The following is a 6,669-nucleotide window of genomic DNA, read 5'->3' on the forward strand; positions in this document are numbered from 1 at the left end:
CTGCTCTGGATCACTTGGCCCTCTCTGCTCAGGATCACTTGGCCCTCTCTGCTCTGGATCACTTGGCCCTCTCTGCTCTGGATCACTTGGCCCTCTCTGCTCTGGATCACTTGGCCCTCTCTGCTCAGGATCACTTGGGCATTATTGTGGCATTATTATTATTATTGTGGCACAATTGTGGCATTATTTTCAACTACCATTTACACAATGGCCGCCTCCTGTTTGTCTGTAAATAGACCGGTTTTACCACCATGTGGTGGTCGTCTTTCAGTTCTACAAAACCAAAATAGCATTACACTACAGTAATACAGTATACAAGATAAACATGTTACAAAATAGTATAGCTCCCAATTTCATACATACAGTAATACATGTGTGACGACCCTCCCACTCTGTCTGCCAAAATCTTTCTCTTTGCTCTTGTTTTCCTTAATAGGATGTCGGTGGGCGGAGCCGGAAGGGTCGTCAGTGAAATGGGACACACATGGGCTCGGGTGTTTCCCAGGATAAACGTACCTCTTCCCCATTCATCCAGGAGACTCTCTCCATGCAGACACTGGTAGATTTTGTTTGTGACAGTTTTTTTTTGGCTGTGTTTTGTACCTTTCAACACCCCCTCATTATCACATTTATGCACACAACCACTGACTTACACACACACCATTGTTAATTGTATTTAGTTTACTTTAGTTAATAAATATACATTGTTATTCCTTATCTCTACATTGTCTCCCTTTTTGTTACGAACTTTGAGCCAGTTCGTGAAACATGAAACATTGACTTTGTTTCCCCTTACAGTACATATTGGAATCTACAGTCTTTACAGTGCTATATTCTGTACCACTGGGTTTGAAGTAAACATTTCACGGTAAGGTCTACACCTGTTGTATTCGGTACATGCGACAAATAACATTTGATTTCTACCTCCACCTCCACCTGCTAAGTTTGCTTCCATTCTTCTCCAAACACAGGCGTACTCACCTGAAGCCTTTTTACCTGAAGCCTTTTTACCTGAAGCCTTTTTACCTGAAGCCTTTTTACCTGAAGCCTTTTTACCTGAAGCCTTTTTACCTGAAGCCTTTTTACCTGCACCAAAAGTCTGATATCAAAGTGAACGTTTACACAATTAGTGTTTGCACATGTGAAGAGTGAAAGTAATCAGTTGGTAACTAAGCTTAGCTTGTTTAATAGTGTTGCTTTGCATTTGAACACAATACATTTTATTTGTGAAGGTTGTGCCAAAGGTAGAGAATTGTGGCTTGTGTTTTGCCAAATGTTTGTGACACAATTACAATCTGAGTGTAAAGCAAAACACATGGCAGTAGTATTGCAGATTTGGTGTATGGTTCTGCTAAATGAGACACAGATTTGGTGTATGGTTCTGCTAAACCAAATACAGACTTGGTATATGGTTCTGCTAAATTAATTATAGGTGTGGGTCATTGTGCCTCATTGGCCAGTTTTAGTGTGTCAACAATTGGGGAAAACTGTCATATAAATTCATTCCTCCAAATGAATGTTAGCTAGCTAAGCTAGGTATACTATGAATATAACTTTCATCTGTTCTCCCCATCAGGAGAGCATCCAAAAGTGGTTAGTAGCTTTGACTCTATGTTGACACTGTGAATTCAGTCATCCAGTGGCTAGCCACACTAAACCTTGTACATATTACCCATGAAGCAACTGTAATGACAGTCCACCACAACATACCCAAAGGTTTCCTGATTGGCAAGGGGTAGTCTGTGTTTCATTTAGTTGTATATTAATAAAAGAGAGACCTTACAAAAAAAATATTGCCTTTTTGAAGCTGCGTTAAAAGTGCAGTAACTGCAGTCGACTGGCATTTTGAACGCAGTAATTGCAGAAGAGCAGTAGTGTACTGCAGTTAAACTGTATTTATACTGCACTGTAACTGCAGTTAAACTGCATAATTACTGCAGTAAAAAGAGTGTTATTTTGGACACCGTATTTGCAGCATACTGCAGTTAGACTAAACTCTGACTGCAATCTTTTTTTCGGGATGGCAACATGGTCATCATTATTTTGTTTTTGTGAGGTTAACTATTCAAATCAACCATTATATTAATAACGCAATGTTTTATAATTTCATTATAAGGACAGTGTTGATGCTTTAAGCGGAGTTCTGTCCTTTTTAGATCCAGGAAAGAGAGGCCTGCACTGTTCAGGGCCTGAAACAACGCAGAACCTCTAGTTAGGGATGAGCAGCTTATGTGCAGGTTAACAGGGTTTTATAATGTTCAAAACACAGTTCGAGGTCATTGTGAGGTTTTTTTTTTAGTTTAAATGGGGAATTGGGCTTCCCTGGAAATAGTTGTCTGAGGTTGCAAAACTCACCTTGGGAACAAAGGATCAATTGTAGGAGTACTGCCAGTGTTCTTCACAGGTCTGCAATCTATATTTCTCAAGGGGATAATTGATGCACTGCCTCTCAACCTAACGTCAAATACAGTTGAAGTCAGAAGTTTACATACACCTTAGCCAAACACATTTAAACTCAGTTTTCCAAGATTCCTGACATTTAATCCTAGTAAAAATTCCTTGTCTTAGGTCTGTCTTCGGTCAGTTAGGATCACCACTTTATTTTAAGAATGTGAATTGTCAGAATAATAGAGAGCATTATTTATTTCAACTTTTATTTCTTTCATCACATTCCCAGTGGGTCAGAAGTTTACAAACTCAATTAGTATTTGGTAGCATTGCCTTTAAATTCTTTAACTTGGGTCAAACGTTTCGGATAGCCTTCCACAAGCTTCCCACAATAAGTTGGGTGAATTTTGGCCCATTCCTCCTGACAAAGCGGATGCAACTGAGTCAGGTTTGTAGGCCTCTCCTTGCTCACACACGCTTATTTCAGTTCTACCCACACATTTTCTATAGGATTGAGGTCAGGGCTTTGTGATGGCCACTCCAATAACTTAACTTTGTTGTCTTTAAGCCATTTTGGCACAACTTTGGAAGTATGCTTGGGGTTGTCCATTTGGAAGACCCATTTGAGACCAAGCTTAAACTGATGTCTTGAGATGTTGCTTCAATATATCCACATCATTTCCCCTCTCATGATGCCATCTATTTTGTAAAGTGAACCAGTCCCTCCTGCAGCAAAGCTCCCCCACAACATGATGCTGCCACCCCCGTACTTCACGGTTGGGATGGTGTTCCTCGGCTTGCAAGCCTCCCCCTTTTCCCTCCAAACATAACGATGGTCATTATGGCCAAACAGTTCTATTTTTGTTTCATCTGACCAGAGTACATTTCTTCAAAAAGTACCATCTTTGTCCCCATGTGCAGTTGCAAACCGTAGTCTGACTTTTTTTATGGCGGTTTTGGAGCAGTGGCTTCTTCCTTGCTGAGCAGCCTTTCAGGTTATGTCGATATATGACTTGTTTTACTGTGGATATACAGTGGGGGAAAAAAGTATTTAGTCAGCCACCAATTATGCAAGTTCTCCCACTTATTTTGTCTGTCATAGTTGAAGTGTACCTATGACGAAAATTACAGGCCTCTCATCTTTTTAAGTGGGAGAACTTGCACAATTGGTGGCTGACTAAATACTTTTTTGCCCCACTGTAGATACTTTTAATCCTGTTTCCTCCAGCATCTTCACAAGGTCCTTTACTGTTGTTCTGGGATTGATCTGCACTTTTCACACCAAAGTACATTCATCTCTAGGAGACAGAATGCATCTCCTTCCTGAGATTGTTTGTCATGATGAATGTGGTACCTTCAGGCATTTGGAAATTGCCCCCAAGGATGAACCAGACTTTTCTGAATTTTATTTTCTGAGGTCTTGGCTGATTTCTTTGGATTTTCCTATGATGTCAAGCAAAGAGGCACTGAGTTTGAAGGTAGGCCTTGAAATACATCCACAGGTACACCTCCAATTGACTCAATTGATGTCAATTTGTCTATCGGAATTTTCCTAGCTGTTTAAAGGCACAGTCAACTTACTGTATGTAAACTTCTGACCCACTGGAATTGTGATACAGTTTCTTATAAGTAAAATATTCTGTCTGTAAACAATTGTTGGAAAAATGACTTGTGTCATGCACAAAGTAGATGTCCTAACTGACTTGCCAAAACTATAGTTTCTTAACAAGAAATTTGCGGAGTGGTTGAAAAACAAGTTTCATGACTCCATCCCAAGTGTATGTAAAATTCCTTACTTTAATTGTAAATAACTACAAGGTATTTAAATGCTATGATACAATTATGATGGGGATATTATTTTTTCATATTTTAAAAGTTTTCATTAGCTTGAATTGAAATAATGACAACCACTGAGATACTCAGAAAGGTGACATGATCGGTTCACTTCATCTCAGAGAGAGAAAGTGGGGGAGAGAGGAGAAGGTGGGAGAGCTATAAAGAGTTGGCAGAATAGATCCCACCCACTTATTTTCCATCCTTTTATTTCACCATGCAGGGAGCCACTAAAGAGCCTGTTGGCTAACAGGTCAGAGAGCTGCTGGGGACCGTTTAACACAGTTGGTTAGTGTGTGATGAGGTAACTGTGTGTGTGTGACGAGGTCTCTACTATTCTCTACTATTCTCTCCATTAGCTAACTGAGTTACTGTGATCTGAAGCATTCTTCTTTGGGATGATGACGGGCACAGTTTTGTGACATACCGTGAACTCATATTTACATTTTAGGCATTTAGCAGTCACTCTTATCCAGAGCCACATGAATTTTCATACTGGTCCCCTGTGGGAATCGAACCCACAACCCTGGTGTTGCAAGCACCATCCTAGAAATATTGGTAACGATTTTCTTTGACTACATATCCTTAATGCATTTACTACAGTTCTATAAGCCTTTCATGAACATGTTATAACAGGTCCTAACCACATCATTAAAGGTTCATGAAATGGATCCCTAGCATCTCTACAGCGTATTCATGTCATGCTATGCAAGAGCTCATATTTAGGTATCTTAATAGATAAATAATTACCATGACAGCATGGTGTTATCATTATGTTCTCAAATGTGTGCTTCTGTCATACCAGTTTTAGTGAGTAAGCAGAAGGTAAGTCATTGGCCTTTACCGGCTGGTGGGGGAAATATATCAGCATCATTTTGAAAAGTGTAAAGGCAAAACCACTTTTTGAAAATGATGCTGATATATAGCCTGGAGTAGCTCAATTTCCCCCACCAGCTGGTAAAGGCCTGTGACTTCATTTCTGCTTCTTCTACAGACTCAGGGTCAATTGAGCATGAAGATCTCCTCGGGGTTGAATCTTCAGGATAATTATTACAGATCAAATCGTTGTTATCATCTTACAGTGTGATTGAAATGTTGATGTACATGCTGGCTGGCTTTCTCGATTTGCCCCGTGTTGTGTGGGTGGCAACTAAGTAAATAGTATGAATTTTGCTTCTCACGTCTCTATCTCAGCCTACAAACCTGGAGAAGAATCAACCAAACAATACTGTAGATTCAGACATCTTTCTAAAATGTGTCAATATAGTTATGCAGCGCCTTCAGAAAGTATTCACACCCCTTCACTTTTCCACAATTTTGTTGTGTTACAGCCTGAATTTAAAATAGATTAAATGTAGACGTTTTGTCACTGCCCTACACACAATACCCATAACGTCAAAGTGGAATTATGTTTAAAAAATATATTACAAATTTGTAAAAAAAAATATAAAAAAATAAAAAAATCTGAGTTTGATGGCTGTGACAGGAGAAAACTGAGGATGGATCAACAACATTGTAGTTACTCCACAATATTAACCTAATTGACAGAGTGAAAAGAAGGAACCCTGTACAGAATACAAATATTCCGAAACATACACCCTGTTTACAAAAAGGCACTAAGGTAAAACTGCAAAAAAATGTGGTAAAGCAATTCACTTTTTGCCCTGAATAAAAAGTGTTATGTTTAGGGCAAATCCAATGCAACACATTACTGAGTACCACTCTCCATATTTTCAAGCATAGTGGTGGCTGCATCATGTCATGGGTATGACTGTAGTCTTTAAGGACTGGGGAGTTTTTCAGGATAAAAATCAGTTGAATGGAGCTAAGCACAGGCAAATCTCAAATGTAAACCTGGTTCAGTTTGCTTTCCACCAGACACTTGGAGATTAATTCACCTTTCAGCAGGAAAATGACTGAAAACACAAGATCAAATCTCCTCTGGAGTTCCTTACCGAAGAGACAGTGAATGTTCCTGAGTGGCTGTTTTTACATAATTCTGCTTGGAAATCTATGGTAAGACCTGAAAATGGTTTGACGAATTTAGAAAAGAATAATGTGCACATATTGTACAATCCAAGTGTGTTTAGCTCTTAAACGTACCCAGAAAGTCTCAAGGCTGCAATCGTTTCTAAAGATGAATTCATACCTCTGAGTCCATACTTTGTAGAAGCTTATCTAAATTAGATATATCTGCATTTCACTTTTTCATTATGGGGCATTTTGTGTAGATGGGTCATTTGAATCAATTGTGAATGCAGACTGTGACACAACACAATGTGGAATAAGTCAAGGGGTATACATACCTTCTGAAGGCAGCCATCCTGGAAAGCAGCCATCCTGACCTGACTACAATATTGACCAGGTAGAGAGAAATGAAAGCAGCCATCCTGGAAAGCAGCCATCCTGACCTGAGTACAGTATTGACCAGGTAGAGAGAAATGAAAG

At 39.4% G+C, this 6,669-nt stretch overlaps 1 long non-coding RNA gene across 1 annotated transcript; it reads left to right on the forward strand.

The window, feature by feature from the left end:
- The first annotated feature begins 511 nt into the window (after window positions 1-511).
- Window positions 512-4,150, forward strand: LOC118372363 (uncharacterized). The gene is made up of 3 exons (XR_004823208.2): window positions 512-559; window positions 799-868; window positions 972-4,150. It is a non-coding gene; the product is annotated as an uncharacterized LOC118372363 (long non-coding RNA).
- The last annotated feature ends 2,519 nt before the right edge of the window (window positions 4,151-6,669 follow it).

The sequence above is a fragment of the Oncorhynchus keta genome, chromosome 3 (assembly GCF_023373465.1).
Source record: "Oncorhynchus keta strain PuntledgeMale-10-30-2019 chromosome 3, Oket_V2, whole genome shotgun sequence".
In the NCBI taxonomy this organism is placed as follows: domain Eukaryota; kingdom Metazoa; phylum Chordata; class Actinopteri; order Salmoniformes; family Salmonidae; genus Oncorhynchus; species Oncorhynchus keta.